Source organism: Nyctereutes procyonoides, unplaced genomic scaffold, assembly GCF_905146905.1.
Source record: "Nyctereutes procyonoides isolate TBG_1078 unplaced genomic scaffold, NYPRO_anot_genome, whole genome shotgun sequence".
Taxonomy (NCBI): Eukaryota; Metazoa; Chordata; class Mammalia; order Carnivora; family Canidae; genus Nyctereutes; species Nyctereutes procyonoides.
In genome coordinates, this window is record NW_026575125.1 from 6,367,227 (window position 1) to 6,383,493 (window position 16,267).

Here is a 16,267-nt window from a genome sequence, read left to right on the forward strand (position 1 = left end):
CCCAGGAACCTGGGGATTTTGACCCGTCAGCTGAGCTCTTTTGACTTACAGAAAGTTTACAAGTTTTTAAACCATGTGTTTTTCTGTCACAAGATTCAGTCGCCCTTTTATTTTCTCTAATTTATTTTTATTATTTTTTTAAAGTTTTATTTTTTACATTATCTCTGCCCTCAGCATGAGGCTTAAACCCATGACCCCGACATCAAGGGTTGCGTGCTCCATCAGCTGACCCAGCCAGGCGCCCCTCCGTCATCCTTTTAAATTGTAGGGAAATACGAGTCAACATTTTGTGTGTTTGTTTTTTTAAGTAATCTCTGTGCCCATTGTGGGCCGCAAACTCACGACCCCGAGATCAAGAGTTGCATGCTCTACCAGCTGAGCCAGCCAGCCGGGCGCCCCAGAAAACATGAGTCTTGCTGACAGATGGAGTGCTCGGCCCTCCTCTAGCCGGAGTCTGTGCTCTCGCAGTGTCCTCTCTCGTTCCTGTGCAGAGGTCAGCGACAGCTACCTGCCTCCCACGATTGACGTCCGAGCGCGTTTTCATGAGATGCTAGGATTCTTGGTCATGGCTTCAAACAAAGCTCCTGAAGTATCTGTTTCCCCAAGCGATTGACTGCCACAGACTCCATTTGCAGCCGTCACACACAGGAGTAAACCGGTGTCACCTGCCGTTCAGCCACATGACATTGAGGAAGAAAATGTAACTACTGGGTCCTCGTGTCCAAGAAAGCAGAGGGGGTCTCACTCTCCAAGGGCTGAGTGGCATCCACACCTGCGGTGGATTCGAGGGGGCAGTGGCAGATAGCAAGAAAGGAAAGGTCTGGAAGTACATTGAGAGGTTGGCGCTTCTCACAGAGAGAGTGACATTCATCTTAGGAACGGGGTGATACTTCAGGTTGTAGCTACAGATGCATAAAATAAGGCCTAATGTAAGAATACACACTTCTCCGGTGCGGTGTACGTACTTCCCTTGATTTTATAACCATCTGCTCTCATAATTCCTGCTGCTCGTGGCCTTGCCAAGTATCCAGTACCAGGGATGGACTGGGGGGAAGCACTGCATCGTAGACAGATCGAGCAGCAGTGTAACCGTTTTCACAGGAATTAGGGTCTGTAGACATGGCACGGCATTTACTGCCCAAGACTGGAATTCTGTGGGTCAGGAAGGAAATTTGTTTTCCACAGTTGTACTTACTCAACTGGCTGCACACTCTGCTGCTTTCTTGGTGAGGGGAATGACCTTTTCGTCTGTGAATGAATGGTCTCCATAAATAAGATATGCAGTGTTGGTCCAAGACTCCAGTCTGCCTGGATTTTGCGTAATAAGAATGAACAGAATGCAGACCCCACGATGGCTCGCTCTTGCTCCTGCCGCCGTGGTCTGGACACCTGACAGAGACTGGCTGGGAGAGCTTGATGTGAGTCCATCAGAAAAGATCACATCTCACAGAAAATCCAAAAACAAATTGAACCCAGTTGCTTGTAAGTACGGTGTAAATGGCTAAATCCATTTCAGACCCACTCAGGCTCTGAAAGAGGAGCCGAATGAATGACATGTAATGGGTGCAAATCCATTATCCAGAGTGTTTGGAAGACTTCTCTTCAATAAGTGGTATTATCAGCTGCAAACTCCTGTTTATTTCTGTTGTACAACATTCTGACCTGCCTTCCATCCAGATTATTGTACATTATGAACTGGTGTGATATGGAAGGATATGAGCACTCAAATCAAAGCCAGAACTCTGGGGTTCAAATTCTACCACTTAGAAGCTTTGAAACTAGTCTAGACGGTTCACTTAAACTCTCTAGAGCTCAGCCTTTTTACCTCCCAAATGGGAATGATGAAGAGGGCCGCTGTCACATACTGGACATAAGGGGATTTATAGACGATAACACTTCCTCTGCACGTGGGGGCGGGGCAGGGAGCGGTTTTATATTGGTGAGAGCGTAGTGAGCCTTGCCGTTCAAGAATTTTAATGATGGAAACAGCTGAGCTGTGCCTCTCGTGACCGAATTAAAAGATTATACTTTGTAAAATTTGTGTTAAAAATCAGAACACGCAGCGCAGCCTGCTACAGAGCTTCTCCCTACACACTGAGAGCCAGCAAGGTAGCGACTTACAAGACTTTGCACATTTTACCTACGTGTGCGGATTGCTCAACCTGGGCTCTGTTGACATTTGCGACCTGTGCTGTGAGGTGTTGAGCAGTGTCCATGGCCTCTACCCGTTAGATGCTTGTAGAACCTCTCTCCCACCTTGCAACAACCAGAAATTCTCCAGACATTGCCCTTGGGGCAGATGGACCCTCAGAGGTCAAAACTGCCTATAATTGAGACCCACTTAAAATCTCTCCCGTGAACACCTAGTAGTTACATAATTTTAATGGCATTTAAAAACCTAAAATTCACCCAATGGAGTTGAAAACTTCTGTCCATGCAGAAGCCTGCACACCGGTGTTTACAGCAGCCTGATTCATCCCTGGCAAAACCTGGAAGCAACCTAGATGACATGTCTTTCAGTAGGTGAGCGGGTAAATAAGCTGTGGTCCATCCAGACCCTGGACTAGTATTCAGCGCTCAAAAGAAATGAGCTATCAGGCCATGAAAAGGTCTGGAGGATCCTGAAATGCACATGACCAAGTGAAAAGAAGTTCGTCTGAAAAGGCTTTGTATTATGGGATTCCAACACTGGGATGTTCTGGAAAGAGAAAGTTTTACACAAACAGTAAAAAAGGTCAACGATCGCCAGGCGTTGGGGAAGGAAGAGAGGAAGCGGCGGAGTACAGAGGCTCTCTGGGGGCTACTGTAGGGGTGGATACATGTGACCGGACATTTGTTCGGTCCACAGAGCGCACGGTACCAAGAGTGAGCCCTAAGGGAGACCACAGACTTCGGCTGGGAGTGCCACGTTAGTGGAGGTTCAGGACGCGCGCAGGCCCCGTCCGGTGGGGGTGCGGAGAGGGGGCCGGCTGGGCGGGAGTGTGCGCAGGGGCGTGTGGAATTCTCTGTACCCCTGCTCAGTTTTGCTGTGAACCTAAGACCTCTCTAAAAACTGAAGTCTACTTACCTATCATAAGTTTTAAAGGCAAAATAAATGAAAGATGTCGTTTCCAAACTGATGAGGTCATTCTGTTTAATTTCACACTTCTGTGACCCATGAAGGAACTGGGAAGTTTAATGAAACTTTCTGCACTTGGGTCCTGAAAGCACCACGTTAACATGATGTGACATTTGCACGACTGGCCAAAGGACTCCTGGTGGCAGCCGTGTGAATGCCCAGGGCCCAGAGACCGGTGCTCAAGAGCCCGGCACGCTCCTGCTGGTTCTCCTTCACTGTGGTCATTCTCCGTAACAAAGCACAGACCTGCTTTACTTCTGGAATAAAGCACTTCTCTTTCTTTGCACGTTGGGTGTCTAAAGTCCCCCTTGAAATTAGTAGGTTGTCTGGTCAAATTTAGTAATGAGTCAGGAGTGCACAGCTCAATAAATCTAACACGGTAGTGCCCCCAGGCAGGTGTGGGCAAGCTACTGCCCAGAGGCCAACCCAGCCCACGGCCTATTTTTGTGGATAAAGTTTTACTGAAACAGCCCCTCACGCATCTCTTTGCATATTGTCATTCCTGCACTGAGCTTCCGGGGGAGGTGAGTAGTTGTAACGGTCTGGCCTACTGGCTGCAGAATCCAAGAAAGACACTTACTGTTCGGCCCTTTACAGAAAAAGCGTGCTCACCGCTGCGCTGTGGCCCTGGAACTTGCCCTCTGTTGCCATGTCCAGAGAGGTCCCAACCTTTTTTGCTTGTTTAAAATTTTTATTTATTTATTTGAGAAATAGAGAGCATGAGCAGGGGGCAGAGGGAGAAGCAGGGAGCCCGATGCGGGGTCGACCCCAGGATCCCGGGATCGTGACCCGAGCTGAAGGCAGACGCTTCACTGACCGAGCCAGCCAGGTGCCCAGTCTCCTAACTTCAAAGCTCAATTTTAGAAGAGGGGAGGGTAGTAAATAGAGGAGCCTTAACTGGACAAATAATAGAGCACACAGAGAACATTTCATCATTAAGTACTTTGGGAAGTTCCTGTGTGTCTCTCCACATGTAAGATTCACAAAACGTGTACCCGTGTATACTCACTAAAGTGCCTGGCTTGCACGCATCTTCATCAAAGATACAAAACATCATTCTCTCTGATTTTAAAATGAAGTGTAGTAGCCTTCATGGTAGAGGCTCTTGATGGGCCAGGCCAGCTCTCCGGGAGTCCTGTACCGGCTGCGGCGGCGGCGGTGGCCAGTGGCCCAGGGCCGTGGCCCAGGCAGCTGACTCGGGTAGACTTGCACGGGAGGGTCGCCGGGGTTACAGACCAGCACCTCTTAGAGGGTGGGGAGCGGGGCTCGCGCAGGGTGGTGCTGCCGTGCCTTCTGGAAAGCCACTTCTGCTCCATTCCTCCCATGGCTGCCACCCCGATCAAAGCGGGTTTCCAAGAGCGGACGTTGTGACTTCTCACATTTGTGACATTTCTTAATCCTCTAGAGGTGTGTGTCCTTGGTGGACAGCTGGACGCAACCTCCGCGTGCTTGTGCTCAGACTTCTTAGGGAGCCTAGTGGTCTAGGCTTTGTACAGTCGGCCTCCGACGCACCAGGGCCACTGCATCGTGTTACCTTCACTCAGGAATCCCTTACACAGGCACATGGATGTTGTGCCCGGAAACACTCGTGGTACATGTTCTTTAGGTTTTCTTCACCCCAAACGTGTCTTCCCCAGATTCAAGAAGAAAGGTAAAAAGTGAAAGAAATCACAAAGGAGAGCGCTAAATTGAGAAGAATTCATATATCCAAAGAAACTATGTGTCCATGATATATGGCCAGTGTGTGTCCTCGGTATACATACGTGCATAGCTCTGTTCGTGGACCGAGTATATTCTAATCCAGAGTGGCTTTGTCATGGACAATGTAGTTTGATCTTGCATTTATTTTATCTATCTATCTATCTATCTATCTATCTATCTATCTATCTATCTATTCAATCTTGCTTTTTGATCCAGTCCCACAATCAGCGTTTTAATCAGAATGGCTATACCATTTACCACGGGCTATTTGTTTTCTATTTGTACCATTCTATTTCTTCCTGCAGTTCTTTGCATAAGTTAAAAATGTTTTTGTGATTCTACTTTACTGCTATTAGCTGTACCTTTTTTTAATTTTATTTTTTAGTGTTTTTCTTTTAAGATTTTATTTATTGAGAGAGAGCACGAAGGGGTGGGAGAGGGAGAAGCAGACTCCCCGCTGAGCAGGGAGCCCAATGCGGGGCTCCATCCCAGGGCTCTGGGATCCTGACCTGAGCCCAAGGCAGATAGATGCTCAGCCGACTAAGCCACCCAGGCGCCCCAATTTTTAGTGTTTTTCTAATGCTTGCGATAGCTGTCTTTAACTTGTCACAGTCTTGCAGTGGCATCTCTTGCCCCATCGTGTGTGAGGATCTAACAGCAGTGTGCTTCTCTTCTTCCATCCCTCCTTCTTGGTACTACTATTGTCATGCATTTTACTTTCATGTGTTTAGGAAATCACAGTACAGTTAACTAATTTTGCATTAAGCAGTCAATTATACGTAAAAGGAAATTTCAGATGAGAATAAAATGTTCTTCTGTTTACCCTCGTGTTTTACCATTTCTGCCGCTCATTGTTCCTTTGCATAAATCCAGATGTCCATCTGAGCTCATTATTCTTCCCCTTAAAGAACTTAAATTAATTTTTCTTGTAGGACAGGCATATTGGCATTGAATTCTCTCTGCATTTGTTTGTCTTAAAGAGTCTTTATGTTGTCTTCACTTTTGAAAGCTGTTCTGAGAATGGAATTTTAAGTTGACACATTCTTTGAGCTCTCTAAAGATTTCATTCCATTGTCTTCTGGCTTGCATCGTTTCTGACAAGAAGTTTGTAAGTTTTATTATATTTCCCTGTGGGTGTAATTTGTGTTTTTTCCCTCTGTTCTTAAGAGTTTCTTTTTACTGCTGATTTTTCAGGAAATTGGTTGTGTCTTGTTAGGGTTTTCTCTGGTGTTTATCCGGCTTGGGGTTTGTTGAGCTTTACGGATCTGTTTTACCTTTTTTAACTTAGAATTTCCCAGACTTACTCGATCTTGGAAGCTTTGCATTAAGTAACACATGTTAGTGTATCTAAGAACTGGTATTTTATGAACCAACACTAAAATGAACCTTGCCCCAAGTTTGGGCAACATGAAAATCATGCTTATAGTTGTGCATGGTTTGTCAGTCCACACTGTCTACTTGGACCACAGAGAATGGGGTGCTAAAGAAAGCTCCTATACATGTCCCGGGTCGTGTGCAGAGTGCTAACGGGATGACTTGGGAAACGGATGTCAGCCGTAACTGGCTATGATGGCCAGCTTTATGGACACACTTTACTAGGAGCCATTTTTCCTTCTCAAATATGGATCAAGAATTTTACCAAACTTTCTCATTGGCAGAGTAATGATCCATTGAATTTACTGTGCACTAGAAGAGAATTGATGGCACACCCAGGATTACCACCTACAGATAATAATATTAAAGTGTTAATTCTGGAAACATTCCTACTAAATGTTTTCTGTAGACGCTGGACAACAAATATTGTCATGTGACCATGGAAACTTAAAAAAAATTTTTTTTTAATTCATTAGAGAGAAGAACCAGTGGCGGAGAGGGGGAAAGGGAGAAGCAGACTCCCCACTGAGCAGGGAGCCCTATGTGGGACTCGTTCCTAGGACCCTGAGATCATGACCTGAGCCAAAGACAGATAGTTGACTAACTGAGCCACCCAGGTGCCTCGACCATGCAGACTTCTAAAAAGAATGTTTAAACGTGTCCCTGTTTGTAATTTATGTGTTTGACGTATAAGCTTATTTTTAAAGAACATCAGAGGTTAGACCTTAGAATTTGTGTACAAAATTAGTGTCTTTTATCACTAACAGTACAAAAACATTTCTAGGTCTTAAGCATAACTCTAAGAGGGAAGGGGGCCCTTCAGTGTGGTCTCTTTGATCTTCTGTATAAACAGAAAAAGGCACAGTTTACTACGGTGGCAAGAATTAATCCACCTAAACTAAATGTATTCCAAAAGTGACTTTTTTAAAAACAGATGCGATAAGAGAGGAGGAAATAATTCATATGTTGTGACTTTTCACTCCGCAGTACCCATTTTCCTAGTTCAATGAGTAAAAAGAGAAATGAGGATGATGGCCTGATTAATTCCCAATGGACAAAGGCTTATCTAGAACTGCCCTATTTCTTGATACTATTATAATATTAAAAGTAACATTTATTTTTATAAGTCATTACCATCTTGGCACAGTTGTGTTCGTTTTAGTCAAGTACTGTCATCTTTAGATTTGAAGCTTCCAAAGTCTAAAAAGTGTGTTTTTTATATTTCTCTTGGAGAGTGTGCAGTCTTCCGATGGCACAACCTCCATTTATGGGAATGTCTATTGACTGATGTGTTCAGAGTCCATCAGAAAATTGTCTTTTGAATTTCAACATTTGTTGGAAAGCTGTTTAGGAGAGGACTTTGAGAGTGTTGGGCAGACCACAGTGTATTGACCGTGGGGTGCCATCACCCATGGGACGCCTCCATATGTGGAAGGGCCCATTAGAAGTGAAGCTCCATGAAGAGGGTGGTTCACAGCTTTCCCGCTGCCTCTGGCTCTGAGCCGTGAGGGGATCCTGACAGCAGGATGATGATTTATTGTATGTGATCACCTGGTGTGGTATGGTTGGTGGTGGGGCCTGGGGTACAGCCATGAAAGTGTGGCATGAGGTTCTGGTAGGTAGGCTTCTTTCATTATTTAATAAAGGGTTACATGAATGACTTTTAAGTACTTGGAACAAAAAAATTTTTTTTTAATTAAAAAAATTAAAAAAAAAAAAGTACCTGGAACAGAGCTGGGCACACGATAGGCATAGCTTGGTGTTAACCATTATTGTTTTTTTTTTTTTTTTGCTTTGTACTATTGTTGATTTTTAATAACTGTACAAAAAAACCCGTGTTTCCAATCCTCTTGGATTGTGGAAGCAGTATTCAGATGATGCAGAGCAAACCACCTGGAAAACCTCCTTCTGAGGAACACACTTTTTGGCAAACTCTCCCCTACTTACTTTAAACCTCTGGCTGCTTGGCTTCCAGTTCATTTAGTGCTAGATTTCTCTGGCAGCAGCGCCACACATCATGCTCCTCAGCCTGTGGATAATGATGCAGAGGCACGTGCAGAGGGGGCCCTGCCCCATGCATTTTTCCCGCCTGCCCTTCATAAAGTATTCGATTCTGAGGGGCAGGAATGCTGGCGTGATTCAGTGGGTGGTTCTGTTGGGGCTGCTCTGAAATTGCAGTGAAGAGGTCAGCTGGGGCTGCGGTCATCTGACTGTTTGGGGCTGGATGAGCTGCTTCCTTGGTGGCTTTGTCACATGGCTGGCAAATGGCACTGGCTGTCGGTAGAGGCCTTGGTCCTGATCCACGTGAGATTCTATGTAGGCAATTAAAAAAAAAACTGTATTGTGCAAATTAGATTCTGTTCTACCAAGAAATAGAATTGATATTTACACAGATAAGCATTTAATTTATGATCAGTGAAAATGTGTGTTTGTCTTGACTTAGTGATCCATGTGGGCTATTTGTTTTAATTTTAATTTTAAAACTTTGGCAACCAGGAAGGAAGCATTATGACAAATCTAGGGACGCCTCCCGTGGACACTTCCTTCTTAATCTAAGACCTGTGGGAAGGTATTATTTCACCTTCTGATATTTCACAGTAAAAATTAGAAGCCACGAAGAGAAGAACTTCGTCTAAAATCTGTTCCATTAAAAAGATTTCTCAAATAAATAAATAAATAAATAAATAAATAAATAAATAAATAAATAGAATTCTCAACTTCAGCATTATTGACATTTCGGGGTGGATCAGTTTCTTCTGAGGAGACCACGAGTTGTAGGACGTGCAGCAGCATCCCTGGCCTCCCAGCATTAGATGGCATTGGACCCGCTCCCCCCGTGTGACAGCCAAAATCTGTCTCCACACTGCGCCTAATATATCCCGGGGTGCAAGGCGCAGTCGCCCCTGGTTGAAACACACTATGAGAATTTCCATGCTCTTCTCGGGATCAATATTGAATTTCAGTATTAAACTTGAGAAGGTTGGTGGACACCCATTGGCAAACTCAGGTGGCCCTGGTGGGTCTGAGGGAATGTGAGCACCCCTGACCGGGTGCTAAAGCTGGGGAGGTGGGGGCGGCGAGAGCCAAGCAAAAGAAATCCCAGTTTCTCCGGTGCCCGACCCCCTCGGAGAAGCCGCTGAGCGGAGTCACTTGCTCGCTCCAGGTGGGGCGGGGCCTCTGTCCGGCCCGGAGCCCTGGGAGGGTAAGGCTTCAGCCAAGGACCCTGAGGCCCCAGCGACTAGGCCAGGCCCGGGGCAGGCAGAGCTCTCAGGCTGGGCCACAGGTCCTGTCCCGCTAAGTGACAGACCGGGCGCAGAGGGTGCCACGTCTTCCGTTGGCGCGAGGTGGTCGGACTGGCGAGTCCGGAGAGCCCAGGGCGGAGCGGGATCGCGGGGCACGTCCTTGACAGGTCACGGCTGGAGCGATGGCAACTCTGGGACTTGCCAGGGTGATGTCAGCGCCACACTGGGACTGTCCCCAGGGCACCACGCGCGGGGGCCCGTGGTGGGGTCTGCACCATGCCCTGCCGGCAAATTGTGCAGTCCTTTCATTTACCTTTGACAATAAAGAGTGTATTGCATTTGCTAAAATCATTGGCATGGGGCAGCCCGGGGGGCCCAGCGGGTTAGCGCTGCCTTCGGCCCAGGGCGTGATCCAGGGGACCCGGGATTGAGTCCCACGTCGGGCTCCCTGCATGGAGCCTGCTTCTCCCTCTGCCTGTGTCTCTGCCTGTCTCTCTCTCTCTCTCTAATAAATAAATAAAATCTGGCATTTCACACCAGTCCTCTGCAGTGCACCAGCCTCTTGGCCAGCACTGCCAGGAGGTGGCAGTGCCACTGACGGTGGTTCTGTTCGGGTACTGATGTCATGGGACAGTCAGTTAGGATTAGGTATTGGAGGATCGGACTTATCATTTTAATCTATTGTTTCTATCAATACACTAATTAATTTTGACACGTTGCATAAGCAGAAGAATGTTACGAACCAGTCAAATTTTCCCATTTTTGTGTGTTTATAACACACAGATGATGTTAATTACACTTACTGAGTTTAACAACATATATAAAAGATAATCTTCAATTCCAACACTCTCATTTGTGAGTTACCATCTGGTTTGGACCAAAGAATAAGAATTTGATTCTAAAGGTTTTTTTTGAACAGCTTGTAATAAGAGCTGTTTATATATTAATTACTTATTGAATTATTATGGATTTTAGTATTTTAATTTTCACGCAATTTGGGGCTTATTGTGGTGACATCTGCTCATATTTTGATACTTTATGGTATTTAGCGATTTCATCATAAGGCCATTCCCCCCCCCATGGCAATTTACAGCTCAATTCTAAAAATATTAATTTGCTTTCTGTTTCAGGTACTGTAAGGAGTATTGTCCTATTTTGGCTCTACAGAAATTGTCTTCATTGTGAAATATATTTTTATTTTATGAGCAAAATCAATATTCCTTTATCCCTGCTTCACTCCAGTGAATAATTTCTACTCAAAGAGTTGTAGGGAAATTTTGTTTAAATCTCATTATTTTTCTTCACTGGTAGAGTTTTAAAAATTGCCCTGGTTATTACTTTTATCCTACATATCCTTATGATGTTTTTTTAAAAAATGTACCATAGGGATGCCTGGGTGGCTCAGCGGTTCGGCAGCTGCCTTCTAAGCTCAGGTTATGATCCTGGGATCTGGGATCGAGTCCCGCATCTGGCTCTCTGTGAGAAGCCTGCTTCTCCCTCTGCCTGTGTCTCTGCCTCTCCTCTCCTCGCTGTGACTATCATAAATAAATAAAAAAAAATGTACTGTAATGGAAATTAAGGACCTATGAACCTACCTGTTAAATCCTTTTAATCTCCTTTCTCTGAGGAGTATAGCTATAAACATGACTCAACGGGAATAACTTTCTTGAATTTCCTTAAAACATTTCATGAGGTTCTGTATTCACTAATAAGAAACACCTTTACTGGGATCCCTGGGTGGCGCAGCAGTTTGGCGCCTGCCTTTGGCCCAGGGCGCGATCCTGAAGACCCGGGATCGAGTCCCACGTCGGGCTCCCGGTGCATGGAGCCTACTTCTCCCTCTGCCTGTGTCTCTGCCCCCCCCCCCCCCGTGTGACTATCATAAATAAATAAAAATTAAAAAAAAAAAAAGAAACACCTTTACTCATTGCTTCACTTGTGGATTTGAATTCTATTAACCTTGCACCTTTTTATCACTTAAGATAACTGAATAAGGATTTAGAGAAGATGACAGTTAATTTCCTTAGATTTTGAGCTTATAGACAGTAGTAGCTAATTTAAATGTCGGAGGCTGGATTCATTCACAACTGAGCACATTTTATGAGGAAGAAGGTAAATACTATTACGGCAGTGCTGGTTGATCGCTTAGTGTTTATATTGACTGAAAAGTAGAAACACGTTTTTGATATGAAGGTTATCTTAGGAGCTTACAAACCTGGCTTCTTCAGAAGTGCAAATGGTGGAACCCTTGTGAAATTGAACTGTATGACAACAGTAATGGATAAGTTGAACCATACTGAGCCAGTGCCTTTCTTTTGCTTTATGATAGGGAAGTCGAAAGGGGAAAAAATATTTTTTTTTTGAAAAAAAGATTCTAATGTTGTTTCTTTGTGTTTTTAAGCACAGAACGTACAAGGGTATATATGTACACACATGGACATGCATGCAAGACTTATAAACATTAGCCCAAATGATGTCTATAAAGTTCCCTGCTTCACTCCAAAGTGATGTTTTCTTCTCTCAGAGGTGTATATAGTTTCTTGGTTGCATGTGAGACAGTCCCTAAGACAGAAGTATTTCAAATAGGCATTAATTATATCGTTAAAGGATACCAGTAGCAGAATCTGAACTAAAATTAATTTTATTTACTTTGAGACTCTTTTGGGATTTCTACACATACAGTTGATACCGACTGGCTACTCTCATTTCTCATCTTTCACTCTGCAAGTATAACTGCATTGTCTGCGTTAAAGTGTAAGACAGATTGTGACATAATCAAATGTGTTAAGTTTGAGGTGAAGTGAAAAAGGGAAACAATGCCACCGATGTGAAAAAGAAAACAATGAAGTGGGAGAGGCCGGAGATGAATACTTCCCAAGGAATTTTAAGTTTCTTCTTCATATCTCGTTTCTCACCAGGCAGGTCCTGGCAGACACTTTGCAGTTAGTACGATCGGATGCTGGGGAGCTCACTGGTTCAAAGGTCTACACATGAAGTCACCATAAAGGTAAGCAACCCACTTGCTGTTGGATCTTTTCCTTTAGCTGAAATCCCTTAGAGAAGTGGAAGTGCATTTTGCCCAAACTGAGCAACTTCTGTTTTAAAATTATTTTTTTCAAGTCACGGGTCTTTCTCCTTGTTGAATTTGAAGGTAGTAGAGCACCGTGAGATCCTTATGGGTATATAGTAATTCTAAATGATGAATTCGCATTTTACTGCCTTTTAGAAATTTTGGACACTGTACCAGTTATCATAAACTTTTCTAGGTCTTACCAGGAGAGGATGACACCTTCTAAAACTAAAACCAAACTTCCTTGTCAACAATGTGACTTTATAATTAATTTTTTGGTTTAATTTTATCAGGCACATGAGTATAGACATTGTCTCCTGTATTTTAATTCTGTAAGATTACAAAATTAGATTAGAGAAACTAATCTTTTTTAAAGATTTGAAAAAAAAAAAAACTGTTTAAGTTATCTCTACACCCAGCATGGGGCTTAAACTTACAACCCCGAGATCAAGAGTTGCGTGCTCTCAGGGCATCTGAGTGGCTCCGTGGTTGAGCATCTGCCTTTGGCTCAGGGCGTGATCCCGGGTCCTGGGATTGAGTCCCAGATTGGGCTTCCCACAGGGAGCCTGCTTCTTCTTCTGCCTGTGTCTCTACCCCTTTTTCTGTGTCTCTCATGAGTAAATAAAATCATAAAAAAAGAGTTGCATGTGCTACTGACTGAGCCAGCCAGGTGCCCTTGTGCTTTATTGGTTTTTTAATGCAGTTTCTGTGTATCTGCAAACTGATTTGCTAGTTAGCCTTGAAACTTATTAGAACAGCATGTAGATTATTATTTATAGGTCAAGGAGATGATAAATTTTGCAGAAGACCAAATCAAACAGGTGCCGAGAGTTGAAGCCCATATGCCAAACTAAAACAGATGGGCAGTTCTGTAAAAGTTGGTATCTTTGGGTAGATTGAGTTTTATTTTATTTTTTGTTTGTTTTTTTTTTTTAATTTTTTTAATTTTTTTGGGGGTAGATGGAATTTTAGGGCTTGATTTTATTATTTACCTTTTTTTTTTTTAAAAAAAAAGATTTTACTTACTTATTTGAGAGAGAGAGTGAATGAGAGAGAGTGAGTGCAAGTAGGGGGAGAGGGAGAAGCAAACTCTCCCCGCTGAGCAGGGAGCCCGATGTGACCTGAGCTGAAGCAGATGCTTAACTAACTGAGCCACCCAGGCAACCTTATTGTTTGCTTTTTGTATCTGCTGTATTATTTAATTTTTATATTTGTATTTTTGTCTTTAAATTTTTTTAAATATTTTATTTATTTATTCATGAGAGACACAGAGAGAGAGAGAGGGAGAGAGACACAAGCAGAGGGAGAAGCAGGCTCCATGCAGGGAGCCTGACGTGGGACTTGATCCCAGGTCTTCAGGATCAGGCCCTGGGCTGAAGGTGGTGCTAAACCACTGAGCCACCCGGGCTGCCCCGTCTTTAATTTTTTTTTTAAGAAAAAATAAAACATCTTTCAGATTTTTAAAAACATAAAGATGGAAATTTGGTGATGAATTTTGCTTATTGCTTTAAAAAAATCAATCAGAACTGAGGTGATGGTCCTTAATTTAACTAGAGTATGTAAAGGGACACCTGGGTGGCTAAGTCAGTTAAGCATCTGATTCTTGATTTTTGCTCAGGTCATGATCTCTCAGGATTGTGAGATCGAGCCCTGCAATGGTCTCTGTGCTAGTGTGGAGCCTAACTTAGGATTCTCTCTCTGCCCCAGCCCCCCCCCCCCCCCGCCCAGCCCAAGTATGTAAAAATTGTTTGAAAAAGTAAATGTATAAGAATCTTGATATTTTACTTAAATATTTCAAAACTGTAGTGTGCTGATAAAAACTAAAATTTGACAATGTTAACTAAGTTGAGTTTGTGCCTGGCTTTTTTTTTTTTTTTTAATTTTTATTTATTTATGATAGTCACAGAGAGAGAGAGAGAGAGAGGCAGAGACACAGGCAGAGGGAGAAGCAGGCTCCATGCACCAGGAGCCCTACGTGGGATTCGATCCCGGGTCTCCAGGATCACGCCCTGGGCCAAAGGCAGGCGTCAAACCGCTGCGCCACCCAGGGATCCCTGTGCCTGGCTTTAACCTAACATAATATTTTCAGGATTCATCCATCTTGTAGCATGAACCTTTTTTTTTTATGGCTGAGTAATATTCCATTGTACGGTCATACCACACTGTGTTCATCAGCCGATGGACATTTGAGTTGCATTGATCTTCCAGTTACTATGAATTGTTATTCATATTTTTGCTGTTAGGAACATTTGTGTACACGTTTTTGTGCAGGCATCTCTTGAGTACATGTCAGGGAATAGAAGTGATAGGTTGCATGGTAACTATGTTTTGCATTTTGATGAACTTCTAGACTCTTCCATTCATCATTATGTTTTGAAATGTTGAACCATCTTCTAAATATTAGAGGGAAGATGGGAGAGGTCTGTTTGTCATCAGTGTGTTGATTGAGAATTAACTCAGTGCTTAGGGAACACAGGTTTCAATCGAATTGAGTGCACATTGAATTCCCACTGTGTGCGAGGGACTGGTGTTGAACTTTATAGATGACTATGGATTTTTTTTTCTTGGTAGCCTTTGGTGACTCATTGTATAGTTTACAGATGCAGATGGTCATTGGGGATTGTGCGAGGACATGACACTGTTGTGTACCTACTGCAGTACCCGCGTTGCAGGTGCATCAGTAAGATCGGGAGTCTTCTGTAAACCACATGCCCTGTCTCTCTCTGTCGGCTGCCATGCATCAGAAAGTGAGGACTGATAATATGCTCCCTTAGACTTACCTCGTTTCTACACGTGCCTCCTTTGAAAGACACTCGTGGCCGACCCTGGCAGTGGTGTTTCTTGCTCTCACTTTAAAGCGATAGGATTGTTCCTGAGGAGCATTCACATTTGGGGGCATCGCCTGCTAGTTAGCAGACAGGCAGCTTTTCAAGCTGGGAATAGACAAGGAGGAAGGCAGTTGTTGTCTAATGTAGAAACCAGAAACTCTGGACGCCTGAGTGGTTCAGCAGTGAGCGTCTGCCTTTGGCCCAGGGCGTGACCCTGGAGACCTGGGATTGAGTCCTGCGTCGGGCTCCCTGCACGGATCCTGCTTCTCCTTCTGCCTGTGTTTCTGCCTCTCTCTGTCTCTCTCTCTCTCTCTCTCTCTCTCTGTCATGAATAAATAAATAAAATCTTTAAAAATAAAGTAAAAAGGGAAAGAAACTGGAAACTCTTCAGTAGAGCTGGGAAAACCAGAGCATTTTCTGTCACGAGCCAGCCGGGCTCTGTGACAGCCACTCAGCTCTGCTGTTGTGTAAAAACAGCTGTTGATCATACATAAACGAGTGGCCGTGGGTGAGTGCCAATAAAACTTTATTTGTGGACACTGGAATTTGAATGTCCTATCAATCTCACAAGTCACAAAATATGGTTCTCTTGATTTTCTTCTCAAGCACTCAAAAATGTAAAAACTATTCATGGCCTGCAGGCCACGGTTTGCTGGCTCTTACCTAAAGGAACACACCTGTTTTATTTCTCCCTCTCCTAACTTCTGCTTCTTGAATTGGCGGACATTTGGAGGAACAGCTCTGTGAGGTCCTTGATGTGATTAAGACAGAATCCAAGTCATGGTCCCTTAGCAGACGCATTGCCAATGTTCAGGGAGCTAAGGCTTTTAGGAATGTGAGGGCTGCCTTGCCATGACCTGAGGAGTGGCCCCGGACCTTTGTCCCCACCCTAAGGATTCTGTCAGAGGCGATCCCTCACCCCTTCCCAGGGGAC

At 44.1% G+C, this 16,267-nt stretch overlaps 1 protein-coding gene across 2 annotated transcripts in view; it reads left to right on the forward strand.

Moving 5' to 3' along the window:
* The window catches only part of TBL1X (transducin beta like 1 X-linked), a 216,639-nt gene that overhangs the window by 136,631 nt on the left and 63,741 nt on the right, over positions 1–16,267 (forward strand). For both annotated transcript variants that reach the window (XM_055337501.1, XM_055337500.1), the window contains exon 3: positions 12,354–12,442. The gene's annotated coding sequence lies outside the window, so the exon portion shown is untranslated. The remainder of the gene's footprint in view (positions 1–12,353; positions 12,443–16,267) is intronic.